Source organism: Drosophila persimilis, unplaced genomic scaffold (genome assembly GCF_003286085.1).
Source record: "Drosophila persimilis strain 14011-0111.01,24,50 unplaced genomic scaffold, DperRS2 tig00003933-arrow-pilon, whole genome shotgun sequence".
Taxonomy (NCBI): domain Eukaryota; kingdom Metazoa; phylum Arthropoda; class Insecta; order Diptera; family Drosophilidae; genus Drosophila; species Drosophila persimilis.
Window position 1 is genome coordinate 1,143,286 of NW_020825706.1, and position 19,815 is coordinate 1,163,100.

Sequence of the window (19,815 nt, forward strand, 5' to 3'; positions counted from 1 at the left end):
TGCCTCGAACTTGAACAAAGAAATTAAATCTAAAGAAAGGAAAAAGATAAAAATGGCTGATGCCTCCACCCATCGACTCACTCGGCTAACTGCCATGTATATTATAATTAGAAAACTTTACCTCTTTCAGTCGTTATCTATTCGAAGACCTTTTTATTCCTTCATTCATTTCTTTCTTCGTTGGTTTTTTCCCTTCCTTTGGCCCATAAACCTAACCGCGCTCATTACGCATTTTACATCAATCAGCACGTGCCCAGCATGTTTTCATCTCTTTTTCAGCAATATTTATCAAAAAAAAAAAGGGGGAAACCTAAAGAAAAAAGAACATTAAAATGCGCAGGACAAGCTGGGTGAAAAAAGTGCGCACAATTGCTCTCACAATTGCTGGGGTAGAATAACCCAAAGAAAGTGAACTAGAAGAGGTCTTGAGGTGTTCTTGAGGTGTTCTTGAGGTGCAGCAAGAGCTCCACCCTGGAAGCCACTCAAGCGTAATGTGCCTCCTGTCTGTGACGGACCTCCGGACCCATGATAGCCAAGGCAACGAACGCCTGGAGCAAAAGAAAAAAAAAACCCATTCTACAGTGATCTATGAATAAAATGGTTAGCAGCAATCGAAGTAAGATATAAGACCTTAGCCGTTTATCCATGGATTTTTGTAAAAGATACCTGCATCGACGCCTCATTAAAGAACCTATAAAAAAATTATAACAACACATGAAATAATTTTGTCGACTTTTAAAGAGTTTTTAAGTATAAAAATTAGGAAAAATAACGCATAAAAACACAAGAAATTTTTTTTTACAAATTTAAAAATACAGCATGAAAATTAATAATTAAGCATGAAAATTTATTAAGCACAAGAAAAAACTTGTTTCTACTTTTCGAGAGTTTTTAAAGATACAAATTTGAAAAATACCCCCTAAAAATGAATTATTTCGCACAAGAAATTAATTAAGCACAATAAATAATTTTTTCGACTTTTCAGGAGTATTTAATGTTAAAATTTTTAAAAAATACCGGATAAAAATGAATAATTTTCCACATAAAATTAGTTAAAAACCAGAAATGAATTTTTTTCGACTTTTCAAGAGTTTTTAGAGGTAAAAATTTAAAAAAATTCCACATAAAAATGAATAATTTTGCATTTGAAAGCTTAATATTTCCCAAATGTTAAGCTGAAGCTACAACGTAATCAGGTTATAAAAAAGGCATTCATTCAAAAAAAAAAACATAAAATTTTTTTCATTCAAAAAACCTAGCCTAAATATTGTCAAAGTCTATCAGAAAAAGTTGTCTGTTGCATTGTGATATCAGAGAAAATGAACACTAACTTTGTTTGCTGAATGATTCAGTGATTATACAGGGTATATGGGTTAATTAAAGAGAAGTCATATCAATGTTTGTACGACTCTCAGGGGCCTGCAACTGGCACATAGAAATGGTTGGTACCATTTTCTGCGATTATCTACATACCATTTATCATTTAACATTTTTAATCAAATCAGTGCACACTGTACTTCCAGTTCATCAAATTTATTTGCGTTCTTTTGAAGCTGCCATTCGGTAATTGAAAACAAAAATCTATAAAACGCAAACAGTTGCCCACAAAAATGCAAAATTATTTAGACCCTTAAATAAACCAAATGAAAAATATATGTATATGGAATGAAATGAAATTTTGTGTGCCCGAAAAGTTGTCATGTTAATAAGTTGGAGTGGGGGGTGAGGAGCCCCCAAAAAGGGACCAATATTGCACTCAACGTGTTTGTCAATTTGATGTTTATTGCAGATTTTTATTTGATTTTATGCTTTTGCAGGCATTTGAATTTATGTGCCTGGCCATAAACTGCCAGCGGAGGCTAATCCAAAAATTCTTGTAAAATTGCCAAAGCTCACCGAACGGGGGACCTAGGGACTGGGACCTAAGTCAGGCCATTTTTATTGGCCATTTGGCAACGAAGCACTGGTGAAACTTTTTCTTCCACTGCCGCTGCCACAGCCACTGCCACTGCCACTGCTCTTGGCCAATACTCAAGTGGGCGGCTTTCATTGGCGCTTAACTAACTGAAATGAAGTAAACTTTTCTTTTGACTTTCATAAGCCTTTTAATAAGCCATAATCCCCTCCGGCATTATCTGGCCACCCCCGTCTCCTCCCCAGCGATAAGCACACCCACCACATGCCCCATAATAAAATCTAATTAACATCCCCGTCTAGGCTCAAGAAAACCTCACGCAATAAAAATCATCAATAGTACGAAAGAAGTTTATTAAAAGTGATTCCCCTTACTCAGTCCCCCAGGGGCTGGGATACCAAGAACTAACATTTTAAGGGCTGACTAACTTTTTAACATACATGCATGATATAGGGTGGCTTGGGCATATAGGGGGCTAAGAACAGCTTAGAAGCAAAGATGCTACACTTGGGAAAAAGTGTTCGTTCTTGGTTGATGGATGAGCAAAGGCTTAGCATATGAAATGTGTGCTGGGGCATAGGAAAAATGTGTATATATATTTTATATTTTAGACTGTGATGCATTGCCTTGGCTCTCAATATTTTCACTTCTTTTTAAGGAATTTTATGCGTTTTTATTGTGTACTTGTGTTCAGTAATTTTTTTAATAATAATAATTAAAATCTAGTGAAATAAACTCCTGAAAAAACCATACATTTTAATGTTTTACAGGGACCGCAACGATTATAATTTGTAAAGAAAAACCTAAGAGAGAATAATATTTTTTTTTTAATTTAAAAAAATTATTTTTATGTATTAAACTTAGTTTAAATAAAAACAACAAAAAATAAAAAAACTAAAAAATAAACTTTATAAATTAATTTTTATCATTAAAATTGAAAATAAAAGTTATGACTTTAATTTAAAACTTAAAAAAAATCTAAAAATCTTAGATGTCTTAAAAATCCTTGAAAAATATATAAATTCTGGCATCAAAAAATCTAGAAAAATCGGCAAAGAAATATTCAGGAAAAGGGTTATTGGTATATTGAATTGCCTTCCATTTCTTTCTGTGTAGGCTAGTATTATAGTTTGGTGATTCTTTTCTTAGACACTGTCTCCCTCGCTGACTGGCTTTCTGTTTCTTATAAGCCTATACTCTATGGACATTGAAGAGTTGTTTGGAATATCTGAGGGTTCTTGTTTTGCTCTAAAAGCTGAAGGAAATTGTACAAAAACTAAACAAATATTGATGGGTTATGGGAGATAATCCTTCCACAAGATAAAACTAGTATAGATTAAAATTACAATTATATTTTTGCTCTAAATTATCACCCCTTCACTTGCATTACAGAGCATATCTGCTTCGTTTCGATTGATAAGGGCCATAATTTTTATTTTCCTATGAGTTTGCCTTTTTATTTTTGTTTTTCGTTCCATTCCACGTTAGAAAAGTTATGCGGCAAGCTTTTAATTAGCGCCTGCCAGTCGTCAGGCCCGAATCCCTGAGCGCATTACGCATACGCAGCGTTGACGCCGAGGCATGGAGTAGGGGCAGAAGCAGGGTTCTGGCTGGCTCTGGGATTGCCGCTGGCTCTGGTCCGGGCACGATTTTAATTAATTAGACTTTTATGAGCCGTGCATGCAGCAGCGGCGGCGGCTAAAGCAGTGGCAATGTCAGGCGTTGGGTTAAAGCCCAGTTATTGTTTTTTCCACACCACCAGCACAGCACGCCCCGCACCACCCCCTTTCGACCATTTTTCGGTGCTTTTCGGCCTGGCCTAATAAGCGTTTCTTGTCGTGGCCACGCTTTCAGGGCTTAACACCGCCAGGGGAACAGCGGCAGCCACAACAAAATGTGTATCAAAATTTAGCATTTATTTTTGGACAGGACAAGGAATGCTGTGGGGGGGATGGTCTACACACATGTCCATTGGCCATGTCGTGTGTGGTAATGAAAATTGCGGCGGCATTATGCTCAACATTTGGCATAATTGCAGTCCAGGATATGCGTTTATGCTCAGAGATTACTTTTTGTGGTGGCTCGACCGACAGCAGCCACCACCGCCAACAACAACATCGTCCAGCAAATGACCAGCGTAATAAAAGCCAGACGATGACGCCTTTTGTATAAAGAAATAAAAATAATTCCACAGAAAACCCCATCCTCCCTTCAGATTCTTTGTTATTGGGTATCTCGCTTTTCTCTGGCTCTCCCTTTTCCACTCCTCCTTCTATAATTCCCCCCTTTTTCTTTTCTTTTCCTTTTTTTTGGTGGATTTTGTCAGGCAAATTAATTTCCACTTGTTTCTTGTCGCCACAAATTTTTGGCGTTGGTTTCATTGTCGGACTTTATGATAGAGAAATGGGGGAAACAAAAATACAGAAATACAAGAGAAGGATGGAATATTTTCTTAATCTTTTACTTGAAATGAAATAATAAAGAAATGTCTGAATTTATGGGAAAGCAAGCAGCTGCAAGGCTATCAGCGATCTAGGAGAAAATTCTCAGGGAAGTTTCTCTTTGATCGATTGTTTTTGCTTTCTTGGGAGCGACTTTTGCGCCGAAAATACTGTGTATTTTGTTGTGGGTTTCTGGAAAACGACTCATGTGCTCTCTCTCTGATATATATTTTTTAATCTAAAGGAATCCCAAAACAGTTTGCCAACAAAACACACATCTGAAAGCCTTCCTACTGTCACTTCTGAAAGGAATTTACTCAGCAACATACCCACTGGCACTCCATAAATATTCCCTGGCCACATTCCTTTCCCAATTACTGTCATTAAGGGACATAAATTACTTGGGATATGTGAAAACAAACAAGCAAAAAAGTGTGAGCAAATCAAACAAAGAGCCAACAAAAACAGTTGCAAAACAATAATTAAAATGCACACGCAACAATTTTGCAGCTAGGCAAATGCGAGTGTGTGGCAACAGCAAGAGCCAGCGAATAAAACCTAAAGAATAAACCAAATTATGTTCATTATTATGCATTGGGAAGTGAGGGACCAGAGCCAGAAGAAGAAGCAACCCGCCCACCCAGCCCCAGCCCCAGCCCCAGTCCCAGCCCCAGCCCCAGTCCCAGCCCCAGCCAGTGGCAGCCCCGTAATCCTCTTGTTAAAAATAAACGAAAATAAAAGCAAATGGCGGACAGGGCCAGGGCAAGCGCACACAAAACATAATCATCATAAACCGGAAATATCCCGACGGCAAAACATCCGAGCATAAATTTTTTAAATAGTCTACAATATTTCGTTGTGCCATACCCCCCACCTTATTATACTCTTAAAGAGGGGTATAGGGTATCTATAGGGTATCCGATATCTATAAGGAGGAATCCAGAGTACTGATGGCTGACAAGTTGCCGGAGAAGTGACAGTCGGTAGGGGTATATCAAGAGCATCTAGAGCTTCGGTTATGCTGTCCCTTGTCCTGGTGTGTCTCCCCAAAGATGAAGAGGCAGCCAGTGAACGAACGGATGGAGCCCAACGCAAAACTTGGCCAACTGCAATAAACACACAAATTAACCCGTAATACCAAGGCCAAGCCCACAGTCCCACAGACAACGTGCCACAATTTCAGTTTGGTATTCCACTGCTGTTGCTGCTGTTGCTGCTGTTCCTACTGTGGTTATTCCTGGCTGTGGCAACAACGCACATAAATAAAATATTACAATTTTAATTTGTCTCTAATCCCGTTGGACATTGAATGGCTTGTGGCTGCCACCCCGAGCAGGGCTGGGATTTGGTTTCGCTTCTTGGGTCCGGCTTTCATAACCGACCCATCCGACCCAAGCCAGCCAATGTTTTATCTATATAGATTTGTAGCCACGCAACAATGCCTGCATAAATCAAATGAAACTTCCCGCGCGCTGACAGAGCTTATATGATCAGGATGACGATGATGATGCCAAGACAAGAGGCAGGTCCTAGAGGAGGAGCTTTGTGGCAGGCCCTGACCATGGCCCTGCCTGGAAATAAGTCAAACAGTTGAGCTGGTTGTCTATTTGTTAGGGCTTAAAATGCAGGTGGATATAATACGACTGTTCTGAAAGATTTGCAGCTGTTCTGTAATGTTTTTTTGTGCACGATTTTTTCGGGGAGGCCATTCTCTCCTTTCTCTCGATTCATGAGGCAGCCGACGACTGATCTGCATTTTTACCCATCATCATACTTTTCCAGACTCACCAAAATTCATTGGATACTTGGGGGCTCTGCTCTCTCCACGTCACCGCCCTATCATCCTACATAGACAGACCCACAGCCACACGCTGCGTATACGCAATCTGCGCTTACACTTAATTCAGTTGACTAAAATCGCAAACGGTTTCGAGCCACTAAAAATCGCGATTCGAGTCCCAAGCACTCTCGACAATAGCCGGCAGCACTAACGGCACTAACAGTTACGGCAACAGAAGAGGCCAAAAGCCCAGAAACAACAACAAAAATTCAACAAGCTTTGGGGCATGGGGCAGGGGCCAGTGTTGCCATTGCGATTGCTTCTCTCCTGGTTGTGCCGAGGTCCTTTCGAGTTGCCTGGGCCTTGCCTGGCTATTGCTTTCACGTCTCTTTTATTATTTCACGCCATTTCAACAGCCGTGAGCAACAAGATTATTTATGCGTTTTTCTCGCCCAGTCCCAGGCACGCTTTAAAATCGTCGAGTCGCAGCGAAAATCCCGGGGTCTGGGCCAATGGAACGCATTTTGTAGACGCGCGTGTTTGGACACAAGTTAGCTGTTGGGTTGGAGCCTGGGCGGGGGCCCACTTCGCGGCGCTGTTACAATGTGCGGCAAAAGAACCAGGAGGAAAATCTGGTGGAAAGTAGGATGAGGTGGACACGGAGCTGGAGCTGGAAATTGGAGTGCCATAAAGAGGGAGACGACGACGGAGTCGTCTGCCACTGTTATTGTGATTTTTGGCAATGAATACGAAATGGTTGAACATCTCCGTTCTCGTTTTCATTCACGTTCATTCGCTCTTCCTCCTTGGTGTCTCTCCTCTTCCCAGCTGCCCCCACTCCACTTCCTTGCTGCCTCTTTAACACAACCATGTCTCGCGCTCTCTCTTTTACACACCCATGTGCCCTCTCTCTCTCTCTCTCTTTCTCTCTCTCTCTCTTTTACACACCCATGTGTCTCTCTCCCCTTCCTTACTGCCTCTTACTGCCTCATCGCTCATCACTTTCGTCTCTCTTTGGTCTTTTGACAAATGGCTTCGATGATGTTTTTTATTGCCCAGACCTATCCAATGCCACTGCTCTGTGTGTCTATCTATGGCTGGTGACATCGTTATATAGAGTATACATACAGATATATATATATATATAGTGGTATATATCGCATTGCGCATACGTAAACTTCAACTTGCATTTCGGGCATATTTTGTTCATTACAGCCTCCCCCACAGCTCCTCCCTTAACGGTTGGATGTATTTTTGGGGCTAGTCAAATATTTGTGTGTTCCCCACTCTCTACTACTGTTTTGTATGATTGCCTGTCTCATGAGTTTTATTTGCTGTACTCTATACATAGGAAAGGTAGTCCAGAACTGACCAGAAGGTGTGCCCTACCCCAAAAAAGGTGCCCTAAGAGGTTTAAAGGTGCCTTAAGAGGTTTGGAAGAGGTCTCTCTCGATATTTTACACCTATAGACAAGGTTTGAAGCGAGTGAGCCGAGGGTTGGTGGGCGCTTGCCACTCATATATGTACAACTCCATCTCTTTTGATACTCTCCCATCAAGGGTATTCGCCTGTTCGTCTTTTGTTTGGCTTCACTTACCCTGGATTTTCTGTTGGATTTTTCTTTTGGTTTTTCTTTTTTTTATTGTTGTCATGTTGCTTTGGCCGTAATGGCAGCTCGTAAAAATGTTTCATTTATGCTAAATTCATTTTTGTGCCTTCGAAATCTGTTGCCGCGCGCCAAAGTAATAAAAGGATTCTTTCCATTTCCCAGACCCATGCCCATAGACCCATCCATTCATTCGTTTCGTTGTCTTCGCTTTCTTTGTGTGTTTTGTGGCTTCCGCATGCCTCGAATCTGCCTCCTTGTTGGCGGCTCTCAGTTTATTGGCCTACAAATTATATTTGCTTTGTTCGGGCAGTTAATGAGTACGTTAATGTTGTGTGTTAGCGCTTTTGAGTGTTCATAAAATAGGCGAGTGCATACTGGAGTAGAGAGCAGACAGTAAAGTAAATCATGGCCACTCGTCAGCTATTCATGGACTTGGCAGTCCCTCTCTCTTATTCCTACCCTTTGATGCCGCATAATTACCCAATAATGTGCATTCAAACCTGGTTTCCGCTTTATGATGGCCATGAAAAGTGAACTCCATTAAAGTGGAAAATATTCGAACAGCCTTCTGTGGCCCCCTAAAAATAGTTCAGAGCTCCACGTCTTCGGCTAATTGCGGAATTCACTTAGAAGCGGAACGGGGCGCCAATTCAAGTCCAACTTTTCATGGCATACTCAGATTTTTGCAATCTCGTTTAGTAGTGGTGGCTCTGACCCGCTCCGCTGTGGGGTGGAGACAAATCAGAAACCCAACAAGCTGTGCAACCCCCCCAACGGACACAACGGATCAGCGACCCACCAGCATCCGAGTCTCTGGCCAGAACCCACCGAAGCGTGGAGCAAGTGACAAGCATTAAAACTGGCGGAGAAGGCGACTGTAAGCCACCCAACCGCCATGTCATTAAATGCGAGAATCCATTAAAAGCCGAAAATCAAACCAACTTTATTGAATATCAAATTAACATGTTCATAAAAATGCGCACATTAAATTAAAAGCCAGCGCGCTGGATGATGGCAAACGAACAGAGACAGTACCAGAGCCACTAAAAGAGGACCAGGATCCAGAGTCAGCAAAGGAGAGACAGAATCCATAGTCAGCGAAGGAGAGACAATATCCATAGTCCGGGAAAGAGAGACAGTATCCAGAATCACCGCAAGAGAGACAGTACCATAGTCCGGGAAAGAGAAGGAAACATAGCCAAGGAATAAGCCTGAAATCATAGTCAGGGCAAAGAAAAGAAGTCGTGGAGAAGGCGACAGATTTCGCAGCCAAAACCAATAACAATTTCAATGGCTTGTGGTGGTGCGAAGAGGAAATAATAAAAATTAACCACACATACAAGACAGAAACTCTCTGCAGATGGAAAAACTACGTTTATGGGAACCGAAGCATTTGAAAACGGATGAAGAAGTGAGGTTAAATGATAAATTTATTGAGGGATTTTGGGAATACTGTGGAAAAGAAGAATAAGAAATGGCATGAGAGGTGTCACGACTTAAACTATTTTCGAGGAGGAGTTCACGAGAAAACTTCTTTGATTTGTGGGCAAGGCCGAAGACCTCTTTCTTTACTTTCGTTGGGGATATAGATAATGCGCTGCTTGGAGTTCTTCCTCAGTAGAGGTCTCAAAGCGGTTCTTTTCTTTTAAGTCCAATAGAATTAGCTGGCTCTTTATGGCCGTATCCTTTTCTTTGGAACCTACGTATTCAAGAGATGAGTCATCCTTCATTCACGCCTTCAATTGGATCCTAACAGAACACTGGTCTTCCAATTTCGACGATTTCCTTTGTTTTCTACGGGCAAAATATTTGTATAGTCATCATCGCCCGATATCTTACTCATATAGGCGCCAACCAGCCAGGCGAGTGAGCCGGGGGTTGAAGCACAAGCGAAACGAGTGTGCAGGATATGAAAGACATATAAAATGCGGAATTTTATAGATTTTTCTTTATAAAAAAAACTGCAATTTGCATAAAAACTTAATGGAAAAATCAGAAATAAATAAAATATGCCAAAAATGGATTTATTCCATGGGATAAAAAAAAGTAAAACCCGTAAAATCTAGACATGTTCTTAATCGCTCGAATGAATACCCGATTTTCCACCGCATAAACCTCTGGGCCGTCGGAACACTTGTTAAAAGGTGGCCTGCTTTCGTTGGCTATGGCTTTTGTCGGCCTTGCGAAAATGGCAAGCACATTTTATTTATTTATTAAGCTTAGGTGACAAGGACATTGGCGGATGTTCCCCCCAACCGAACATACATTTTCTTTCATTCCACCACAGAGTCCTTTCCGTCTCTCCCTCTCCCTCTCTCTGGCCCGTCTTTGTGTGTGTAATTAAGTGAGGCATAAATAAAATGCCTTTTTAGTATTCATCACAATTTATGCTAAGCTCTCAAAGCATCAAGTTGCCTATGACAAGGCGCCCAGAAGAATCTTTTCTTGGGTCTGGGTTTGGGGCGGCGGGGATGGGGGTCTTGTGCCACTCTGTTGCATAACTAAGTGCGCTGGAGTGGGTGGCCCCTGGGCTGGGAGGATTACAAGAGCCAGCCGCCGCTAGTTTGGGTTTGGGGGGCGCCTCCCCCCACATCGCACATTCCACGATTCGCGTCGCCGGCTTCGAAGCTCATCAAATATGCAATTAAATCAGTTTCCGTTTAATTAAACCGGAAGTGCGTTGGTTTTCAGCTCTCTCACGCTCACACTCCCTCATATTGGTTATGTATTGGTATTTCTCTCCCTCTCTCTCTCTCTCTGCTGCTGCGGTTTGATTTTTAAGTGCTGCGAAGGGGCTCGGAATTTTTACATTTTTATGAGGTTTTTTTCACTACATTTTGCCTCTGCCCCTTACTCTGACTTCCTCATTGGTTATTTTGCATTTTATTGAATTGAATACAGAAGTAGGAGCAGCAGCAGAGAGTGGAAGATGGGCAAACCGCAAATGATTCGCGGCTAAGCAGGCAAAAGTTGAACGGGCAGAGGGTGAAGGCTTAGACCGGCAATAAGTTGGCCATTGGCATTGCCATTAAGTTGAAATGCAATTTGCCAGTGCAGTTGCCTTGACTGCCAGCAGAGCAGTAGCTCATCTGACTAATTAAACCACGCGAATTGTGTGCCTAAAGTTATGCCACACTCCACAACAAATGCTGTGCCTGTGCCTGTGCCACCGCCACTGCTTGTGCCTTGTTGGTGCTTATTTCTTAATTATTAATTAAGAATGAAAACAAGGCAAAAAGTAAGTTGCATGCACGGCACAGTGCCACAGTGCTGGAATTGCCACAATTTTCGCCGAGAAAAGCCCGTGAGCGTTCAAAGGCTTTAAACACACTAACATTTGATGGAACACCGCGAGTATGCTGGATATTGGGACATTTGTGTCATCGCGTATGGAAAATATAGTAAATACACAATTGTTTTAAGTTTATGTAATGAAAAATTAATTTTTTTATACAGGGATTTCTGCCTCCTGCCATTAATATACAATTTGTTTAGGGAAGCAGCTCTAAGAGGGCCTTTGGACTGTAAAATACCCCGGATTACAGCCTGTTACCGCTTTTCTGTTATCGACTGCTATCGTTCTTCTTTAACAGCGCGCATCCGCTATTATTTAACAGCCGTCAACCGATCTGGTGCTGGTGAATCAGCCTGTTAACGCTCTGCCTTACCAGCATGTTACCGCTCTTCTTTAACAGACTGTTACCGCTCTGCCTATCAGCCTGTTAGCGCTCCCCTTTAACAGCCTGTAACCGCTGCCAGTTTCAGATCACTGTTAACGCTAACGCTATCGCATGGGATGTTATGCCCGCAGCCATTTACAGATCGCTGTTAACGTTCTCCTTTGACAGCCTGAGACCGCTCACTGTTAGCGCTCTCTTTCACGATCCACACGACTCTCGACTTTCATTCAGCGTGCTCATCGTTGGGCTTTTCACTCTCCAACAAATCCTTTAATAGACTTTAAATTTCATTAAAGACTCCTTCAAATTCTGTTATAAAAAACCCTTGCCAAATGATAGAGCATCACAGACTTTCCCTTGAGTTTTCTTCTCTGTTTGTGTCATTTTCTCCACTTTGGCAGCATCGTGAACGTACATTTGGATATGGCAACTGTGTCAGAGCACCCCACACCCGCAGCACAGCACTTGTATATCTTAGGTATTATCCAGGGTTGTCAACGGCAACCAACGACAACAATGCTGTTGCTGATGATAATGATGATGATGATGATGAGAAGATGAGGACTCTGGCTATGAAGACGTTGTTGCCATAAGTTAATTTGCGTCTCATATATGCATGTGCTTGCATATGCATGTGTGTCAACCTGTACCGCACTGTACTCTACTCTACTGTACTGTACTGTACGTGTGTGTGCATACGGGTGGTCTACACATGTGTGTCTGTGTGTGAGTATGTTTTGCATTAAAACTTGAAAATTTAAATGCCCTAAGTGATACAACTTCAAACTGTCTTACAAGTGGCCATATAAGTATGTCGCGCTCTGCTTGTGGCTTGTTCTGTCTTTCTGCAGCTACCATTCGATACCCAGTGATTAAACAGTGGAAAAGTGTGTATAGGACACGAGGCGAGGCATGTGACAGAAGGAGGAAGAAGTCTTAGGCACTGACTTTAATCAATAATTATCAAATTGTGGCTTGAAGAACTTCAAAGTTCTCTTTGTGGTTGGATTATAGATTGCTCAATGGCATTCTCCGCTGTGCACTTGATTGTGCGCCTACCCCCGGCTCACACGCTGAATAGAGCCATGGAACCGTCCATTCTTTTCAGTCCAAAATGATATTTATTTCCTTTTCTTTAAGCCAGAATTGAGTGATTGATTCTTGGAAGTTTTTATCCTAGTCTTCCTTCTCCACGCGACGTCTATATATTGTCCTGCTACAAATACAGAGGTATCTTCTAGTCAAAATTAGCTCATCATATTTCTTTGTCTGCGGCTTTTCGTAATTAGCATGAAAATAACTTTGTCCGCTCTGCTTGAGGCACACACACACCACAGGATTTAAAGGTTTTTCATCGCCCAGGCCGCACACATCATCCATGAAACCCATGAACTCGCACTTTGGCAGATAATTGAAACAAATGCATATTTAATGGATGGCGCATAGAGCTGCTAATATGTGTCATCTGTCAATAAGATGTTATGTTTCGGTTTAGTAATTGATTTTGCGTATTTATCACGCAAATTAATGTTAATTGTGAGCTAATATGAATATTTATCACCCCTCAAACACGGCGTATGATTGAATTTCTTGAGTGCTTCTCGCAGGGGTTACCTTTCCTATCCTCTCTTTTAAGTGGTAGCCGTGTCCCACTGCGGTTTCATTGAACTCTCTCTCTCTCTCTCTATTGGGGGCTTGGACTTTCGTAAGGCCATTATACTTATGGCCACATGATAATTGCCTCAATTAAAATGCCAATTCCGTGGAAAACGGTGTGGATGTTGGGGCCAGCCATCATCATTACATATAACATGAAATGTCTGCCTGGAATGACCCCTTCCATATGTGGCATTCCTTTGCGCGTCATTAGCAAATGACGTTGAAAAGCCTCAGCTCCAGAATGATTCGGTGTTGTGTTCTTCAAAACAGTTTCTCCAAATTTTTCCATCCCCCCAGGCACCACATTTCATTGGTATCTCTCCTACGTTTACACAACAATTTATTTTCATTTAAAAATATATTTTTTCCACCATAATATTTACTCAATTGAAATTTACACTTGAATTTGAGTTCATTGCCTCGCATTAATATTTATTTAAGGAATTACACAGCAAACAAAAAAATATATGTACAAATTCAACTGTGAATTTTCTGGGAAATGTTGAACAATTTGCTGAAAATAGTTTTTCAGAACACATACAGAAGGGAACCGAACCCAAAAGTAGCAAAGAAACATTCTTCACTCTTTCTTCCGCCTGGCCTTTCTTTTTTGTTGTATTTTTTGTTCAATTTTAATTACAAAACTTTTCATTTCGCTACGCTGCGCCTCAGAGGGAGTGATGGGTGCTGGGTGCTGGGTTCTGGGTTCTGGTGGGGGGGAGGGCGCCACGCTTGATTACAGGGCGTGCTTATGCGCTGATTGCTGGGCTATGGGTTCCATGTTGCCACCGCACCCCTCCCCCCTTCACTGATTGTTTCATGCAGCTTGACTTTGCCATCATTATTGGCTATTGGTTTGGGGCTCTGTTTCTTTTTTCCTTTGTCTCTTCTCTCCTTTTGAATGCCACATAGTTGTCCCTTTTTTTTTGTTGTATTTATTTCCTTTCGAAATAACGAAGAACAACTCTTTATCAAACATTTTTGTGATGTTTTTATTACTTTCTAAATACTTTTCTGTGGCTTTTTGGTAATTATTTGCACAGCGAAACTCCATTGGAAATACACTTTCTTGTAGGATACCTTTGAGGACTTTTCCGGCTGACTGCCTGCTACCTTTACCTTTTCTGGGTTTTCGTTTTGCTTTCCACTTGACCTTTTGTCCAAAACAAATGCCAAATGCCAAACATATTTCAATGTGGATTCAAACAAATTAATTTTACAAAAATTAATGAAAGACAACGCCCACTCCAGAGAAGTTGCGTTCCGTTTAACCATAAAAACACAGAGAAACGAAACTCTTTAAATTTTTGCATGCCACATGTTCTGAAATATGTTGCCACAATGCCCCGGCAGGCAAAAGAGTTGACAGCCATGCCCACTCCTGCTGAGAGCGAGACAGTACTGGGCTGCGGCAGAGTGGGTGATGGGGACAGGCTGCTGTGCTACGACGAATTACAATTATGATGACACAAATTGGTTATGTTTTCTCTGCGACTCTGCAACCTCTGACTCTGCCCCTGCCCACTGACTCTGTTCCTGCCTCTGTATGTTTCTGGGGTTTTTGTGTGTTTTGTCTTCAAGTAGGTTTTTTTTTTTTGGTTTGTTGTAGCAACCAAAAAAATGTCAGGATGGATACCTAGACGGCATGTGGAGGCAAGGCCTTGTCATCGTTGGGATTCTCTCTTCTCTGTACATTTTTGTGCTGCTGCAAAAGGGGATACAGACCGAATCGTAAAAAATCATAAAGTATAATGCTGAGAAATTTATGCAAAAAATTGGCTTCTGGGTTTAGCTTTGGCCCAACATAAAAAAATATGAAATTACATATAATAAAATGAAACAAAAATCAAGTCATAAAGTTGTTTGCCGTTGCGTCAGCTCTTGGGGTCATGTGGCAGGCGCTGCCAGAACCCCCCTCCCTGCCAAGGCTGTGGCTTTTGCATCTTTATGCGTCAAAAAGTAACTAGAACAAATTGCATTTGATTAGGTCGATTATGGCAGTGGATGCCATGGATGATATATGAATACCTAAGTGGTCTGAAAGGCAGGTTTTCAAGGAGGAGTTTTAAAGGCGAAGAAGTAGGAAGTTCAGCGAAATGTATATCCTGGCTGCTGCAGTAAATAATCCCGCAAAAAAAAAACATATAACCTTTGTGTGAAAGTCAATGTCTAATAACCTCTGGCTATATGAGTGTTTTTTGGGTTATGGACTCTGCTAGTGGGTGTGGCAGTGGTCTGTGCGCGTGGGGGTTGGAAAAACAATTTGGAGCCGCAGACCTGCTGCATACAAACGACTATTACAACCCCTCTGGGCTAGAGCCACCCTACCACCCACCCACAGACACACACACACACACACAGAGGAACCCACCTGCTGGCCAGAAACAACAAAGAGAACATATAAATAACCTTCTCTCGGGTGGAGGGGAGGGGCAAAAAATGAAAATTGTTTACGCTGCCCACGGAGCAGAGCCCCAACAGAATAGAATACCTCGCATAGAGGAGCAACAGCCACCGAAGAGAAGACATTAAGTTATTAAATTATTGTTTCGACCATAATTTCAGCGACACTAAAATTAAAAAACCATTACCAGGAAGCCAAGAGCCAGCCCTTGGCAGGAAAATATATTTCCGCTTAATTTATTAACGATTTTTGTTAGCCATAAACTTATCATGCGTGTGTGTGTGTTGGTGTGTGTGTGTTGGTGTGTGGGTGTCCTCCCTTCGTATTTTTCCTGCACCCACACTAAGTGATTTTTATCTAAGGCAAAGGCGGTGGAGGAGGAGGAGGCGGTTGTTTTTTTTACGATTTTCACATAATTATAATTGAAATTGCGACGGAGAAGCCGTGAGGCTTCCGTTCGAGTGCCAATAAATAATAGAATCAAGTCATAAACTGATAAATGATGAGGCACAAAAGGCGAAAAAGTAGAAGGCACGAGGATGAGTAGGGATGGGTCTTTGGGTCTGTAATAAACAAAGTTAATCATTTAGGATAATTGAAATTTTTACGAGACACTCAAAGTTATGTTTGCCTCTTTTTTCTTCGTGTTCTTTCGGCTTTTTCTGGCAGGTATCCTGGCGCCCAGGATACTCATTAGGAGGTTAACAGGGGTGGACGGCTAAGTGCCATGTACTTATCGATGCGAAACTGTTGATTGGAATTAAGTACGAAGACAAAGGCTAAACAAATACGAGGTCGCCAATAAATAAGGTCCTGCACGTGGCACATGAAAAGCGCCTGAAAGTATGCAACAAAATGCGAGTCCTGCAGATGGAGGTCTCTGGGGTGGTGTGTCGCGTCTTTCAAGAGGAGTATGCAAGTTTTTTACAGAGATATTTGGCGGAGAATGATGTGGCCTGCAGACCAAAGGAAACGCCTTTGTTTTGGATTAAAATTGGAATGATTTTGGAAAGAAATCTTTAAGGAAATGTGTCTATAAAGTCTAACAAATTAAAGTAAAAGTTTAGCCCTATTTAAGCATCAAAAATATGCCTATTACACCTTTGGATCTACCTCCAATACCTACTCCTTTAGAGGCTCTAATTAAACTCATTGATCTGTAAAAACCTAACAGCTTTCAAGGACTACCACAAGCCAGAAATCTCATAAAAAAGATAGAGGGAATGAAGAATAAAATAAAGAGGAAAGAACGTTGTCTAGTCAATGATATAATTATCTGAAGCATCAGAAAAAATGTATTAGTTTTTTGAGAGTGGAAAAGAAATACTTTTTCCCTGCTTTACTTCTCCGAACACGACTTTATTTTCCTGATGCGCCATCTAGAACGATGGAGCGTCGATCTACATACTTTTAATGTGGCCGTATCTTCGGTATTTCCCTAGATAACTAATCTCAGCTAAGGATTGGCTGATATAGGTTTTAATGTGGCCTCTGTACTGACTAATAGAGACTTCAGTATCTGTCAGGGAGCTCAAAACCAGGTCATAATAATACAAAATAAATACCCATAAGTACATAATGCTAGAGGCTTCAACAAACCCCTATCCAAGAGACAAAAGATTAGATACGATATCAATTTAAACGCTTCTGTAAGAAGCTTTCATTGAATTTAATAAATGTGGAATACACTTGAAGATAATAAAGCTTTAGGTAACTTTTCTTTACACACCATTTTGTACACCCTCTCCCCCTTCGAAAAGACCTCCAACAAAGTTCCTGCCGCTTCTGCTACATGCCATCACTCGCATTATTGCTGGCAAAATACATTAAAATTAAATATTAAATTTAAGTGCATCATAAACGCAAAACAATGAACCCATCAGACATCAGGACAGCCAGGCCACCGCAGGACAGCTGAGTGGGATGTTACCTGTGCACCAAAAGTGTCGACGCCTCGAAAAAAGAGTCGGGAAAATGTCGGAAACTCCAGCCCCAAAAAGGGGGAAAAAGGAAACCCAAACTTAAGCCAACTGACAATATGTTAAACCCAAATGGTGGCATGAGCTTGGTGACGCCGCGGGCCTGGCCGGGATTACGAGGCATCTGGAAAAAGAAATGGGATGGACACATCGTGGGGTGGGGTGCTGCTGCTACTACTAGAGCGGGGTCCTGCTGCCGCTGCCGCTGCCACTGCACTTGTCGATATCGACGTCAAAGTCTCGTAATGCCAGCACTCGCACTTGTCAGCCTAAAAGATGACAGTGATGGCAATGTGTTATTCCTGCCACGGTGGTGGTGGCTGCCCCTGTTGGTGTGATGCTGTTGCAAAGTGGCGCAGGCCCAGGCCCAGGCCCAGGCCCTGGCGTATTGATGTCGATCAAACCAATACATGTCCATATACATATATTCATGGGAGTATCTGTGAGTGTGCTCCCCCTGTCTGTATCCAACGCAATTGAGGTCATGTCCATGCGGCATTCATTGTCGACATCGGCAATGGCAATGGCGTCGGCGACGTATGCCAAAGCATTAACTCGGTATTTGTTTCAAGCAAGTCCGAGGTGGCGGAATGCTGATGGCCCCCCACCACCACCACCACCCCAACAGTCGACAGATAGCGCAAAAGTTTGGCCCGAGAGTTGCGACATATTGAAAATCATTGCACACACACACACATCCCCAGGAGGAGGGGGAAAAGAAACAGGAGAAGGATCGATTTTGGAGGGGGGATAGAAGCATTAGTTACCCTAGAAGTTCCATAGGAAAAGATGGCGACTCTCCATCGATTTATTACTCATATCGGGGCGAGTGAGCCGGGGGTTGGCGCACGAGGCTTGCCAAAAGAGTTCTCTCATAAAAACGTATCTCTCAAAAGTTCATGTGTCCACCGTATGATATTGTCATCTGATCCTGGTAAATCCGATCTATACCTGTCTTCTCTCATAAAGTCTTGTCTCTGAAAGACCTGTTCATGTGTTAGACATAATATACAGTCATCTGATCAGGGAGACTCCGATTTATAGCTGTCTTTAGCAATTTTGAGGAATATTTTGCATTGAAAAAGATTTTTAAATATATGTACAGATGAGCATATGCTATATAGCCCCTCGTCTGTTAATTCAGATCCCTGATTGACAAATCACTTCGCCAAATCATGCTACCCTTCTGGCAAAAGGGTAGCCCAAAAAAACAAGAGAAGATGCAAAAATGTATGGGAAAGACAAACGGCATTGGCATCAATTTTTATTTGCCTCTCTGTATGTGTGTGTGCTGTCTGTGTGTGTGTGTGATGGCACGAGGAGAACAAAATTTTTATTACATTGAAAATTTGCATAAAATATTTAAGCCAAATGGTCGGTCGATTGTATGGGTTGGCAATGGGAAAACTTCCTTGATGCGATGGCCCTGGCCCCTGGCCTCCTCCGCCTCCACCTCCTTCTCCTTTCGCGTGTGTGGTAGGCTGATGGGTTTTGTTGTTTGAAGATTTGACAGTCAGGCCTTGGAGCGATACACACGGTGGCATACCTACCCATAACTCTTTAAAGTTTGATTACAATTTAAGTTGCGGGGAAATTCTCATAAGCCAGCTCTCAAAAAATAAAGTACAGTCGCCAACAGAAACTTTAAGCTACATCTGAAAAAATCAGACCCGTAAAACTGCCAGAGAAAACTTCAAGGATTCGTTGCACGTTCGCATCTTTAACGCCATATGTTGACTTTTGCCACACACACACACACACACACCCCAGTAACACACATATCCTTTATCTTATATACCCTATTTTATGCCTGCACCACACTCCCCCCACTAGCCGTGCTGTTGTTGCTGTTGTTTGTCGCCTCTTTTGCCAATAGATTGTGCCACCACACTTTGGCATTTTATAACATAAACTTTCATTTGTTTTCTCTCTCTCTCTCTCTGTTTTTTTTGTTAGTGCTTGTAATGCGCTCATGTAGTTGTCTCCCTGCTCCAAGGGTGTCCGTGTGTGTGTGTTTTGGGGCACATATGTTAAGCCACAACACACATAGAAACGAGTCTGATGTCTTGACATCTGTCTACCAGAGAGGACCAGCACCAGCACCAGCACCAGCACCAGGACCAGGACCCATAGCCCAACCGCTTTCGGCTTTGACAATCGTCCAAAAATGTAGATTTGCATGCACATCAGCATTGGGCATACATTTATCTCGCCGACTGTCGCCGACGCCGTAATGCGATGCCAGGCCCAAGGAAAGGACATCAGCAGCAGCGAAAAAAACAGCCTAGAGAGGGCTTTAGTTGGGAGACCAAAAAGGGGACTGGGGATAACTTAAATTGGGAGAAACT